The following is a 2801-nucleotide window of genomic DNA, read 5'->3' as shown; positions in this document are numbered from 1 at the left end:
CCAACGCCATAATTCAAAGGCATCAGTTCTTTAGTCTTCCTTGTTCATTGTCCAGCTTTCTCATGCATATGAGATGATTGAAAATATCATGCACGGGTCAGGCACACCTTAGCTCTTGTCTTAGGCTGGGTTCTTGAGAGAAGTAAAACCGGTAAAGTATATAAATATATACAGAGAGAGATTTATATCAAGGAAATAGTTCATGTGGTCGTAGAGACAGGAAAGTCCTAAGTCCCTGGGTCAAGCTGGAGGCTTCTCTTGACTTAAGTAGCTGAATCCAAGATTGGCAGGTCAGACAGCAAGGCTCTGGCTCACAAGCTACAGAGGCCGATGATTCCCAAGATTGGCAGGCAAGATGGCAGGTAAACTGCTAGATGAAGTCCCAAGAACTGGAGATCAGATGAACAGGAGCCATCTGCAAGATCCAGAGTGAGAAAAAGCCCAATAGCCCTGCCAGAAAATCCACCTATATTGGATGCAGGTCACATCCTCAAGGAAACTCCCTTTCAACTGATTGGCTACTCACAGCAGATCCCATCATGGAGGTGATCACATTATATCAGATCTCATCATGAAAGTAATTGTATCTTTATACTATATGACTGAGAAACTACATCATACCTGCCAAACCACTGAGAATCACGGCCCAGCCAAGTTGACACGCAACCTTAACAATCACAGTCCTCAAAAAGACATCTTTGCTTTTCAACACTTTAAAGGGGTCTTTCACAACAGATTTGCCCATGCAATATGTTGTTTGATTTCTTGACTGCTGCTTCCATGGGCATTGATTGTGGATCCAAGTAAAATGAAATCCTAGACAACTTCAATCTTTTCTACATTTATCTTGATGTTGTTTATTGGTCCAGTTGTGAGAATTTTTGTTTTCTTTATGTTGAGGTGGAATCCATACTGAAGATTGTAGGCTTTTATCTTGTTAGTAAGTGCTTCAAGTCCTCTTCAGTTTAAGCAAACAAAATTGTGTCATCTGCATATCGCAGGTTGTTATTGCGTCTTCCACCAATCTTGATATCACATTTTTCTTCATATAGTCCAGCTTCTTGAATTATTTGCTCAGCACACAGATTGAATAAGTATGGTAAAAGGATACAATCCTGATACATACCTTTCCTGATTTTAAACCATGTAGTATCCCCTTGTTTTGTTTGAACAACTGCCTCTTGGTCTATATGCAGGTTCTACATGAGCACAATTAAGTGGTCTGGAATTCCCATTCTTCCCAATGTTATCCATAGTTTGTTATGATCCACACAGTCAGTTGCCTTTGCACGGATAATAAAACACAGGAAAACATCTTTATGGTATTCTCTGCTTTCAATCAAGATTCATCTGACATCAGCAATGATATTCTTTGCTCCACATCCTCTTCTGAATCCAACTTGAATTTCTGGAAGGTCCTGTCAATGTAGTGCTGCAATCGTTTTTGAATTATCTTCAGTAAAATTTTACTTGCATGTGATATTAATGATATTGTTCTATAATTTCCACATTGCATTGGATCACCTTTCTTTGGAATGGGCACAAATACGGATCTCTTCCAGTCATTTGGCTAGGTAGCTGTCTTCCAAATTTCTTGGAATAGGCAAGTGAGCACCTCCAGCACTGCATCTGTTTGTTGAAACAACTCAGTTGATATTCCATCAATTTCTGGAGCCTTGTTTTTTGCCAATGTCTTCAGTGCAGCTTGGGCTTCTTCCTTTGATACCATTGGTTCTTGATCATATGCTACCCACTGAAATGGTTGAACGTCGACCAATTCTTTTTGGTACAGTGACTCTGTGTATTCGTTCCATGTTCTTTTGATGCTTCCTGCATTGTTTACTATTTTGCCCAAAACCCATTGCCGTCAACTTGATTCCAACTCATAGTGACCCTATAGAACAGAGCAGATCTTCCCCAAACGGTTTCCAAGGACCGGCTGGTGGATTCAAATTGCCAACCTTCTTGTTAGTAGCTGAACTCTTAACCACTTCACCACCAGGGCCCCATTTTGCTCATAGAATCCTTCAAAATTACAACTAGAGGCTTGAATTTTTAATTCAGTTCTTTCAGCGTGAGAAATTCCGAGCGTGTCCTTCTCTTTAGGATTTCTAACTCCAGGTCTTTGCACATTACATTGTAATACTTTACTTTGTCTTCACGAGCTGCCCTTTGAAATCTTCTGTTCAGATCTTTTACTTCATCATTTCTTCCATTTGCTTTAGTTACTCTACATTCAAGAGCAAGTTTTAGAGTCTCTTCTGACAACAATTTTGGTCTTTTCTTTCTTTCCTGTCTTTTTAATGACCTTTTGCTTTCTTCAACAAGAAACAGGAGGAAAATAGGACTGTTTGATTTATTTTAAATTATCATCGTATCATCATTTATAAACCAGAACTTATCTTGCTAAATGTGTAGGAAGGGCATTATCAAATGTTAAAAATGAGTAATCTCACTATTAAATAAAATATTTGTCAATAAAATTCGATCTATTTGGTAAAGTTCTTGATGGGCTATCATAATACTTTTGTAGAACCCTATTCAGTCACTATGCTCACAGCACATGTTCAATGTCCTTTGTTCCTTCTCCTCTATAACAAACCTCAAACACTCTACTTTAGACAAAGTCTCAATTTAGTATAACCAGTTTATAGATATATATACTCTCTAATTGAATCCAGGCTAGAAAGTTCCTAGATATTTCATCTCAAATATCAACTGTCAGTCTCTAATACTTTTTCAGACTGCCTGTCACTACAGTTTTACTTGCTCTTGATAACATTGCTTTAACCTCAGAAAAG

This window comes from Trichechus manatus, unplaced genomic scaffold (genome assembly GCF_000243295.1).
Source record: "Trichechus manatus latirostris isolate Lorelei unplaced genomic scaffold, TriManLat1.0 scaffold00260, whole genome shotgun sequence".
NCBI lineage: Eukaryota > Metazoa > Chordata > Mammalia > Sirenia > Trichechidae > Trichechus > Trichechus manatus.
The sequence above is the reverse complement of the archived record's forward strand: the minus strand, read 5'-3'. Positions refer to the sequence as shown.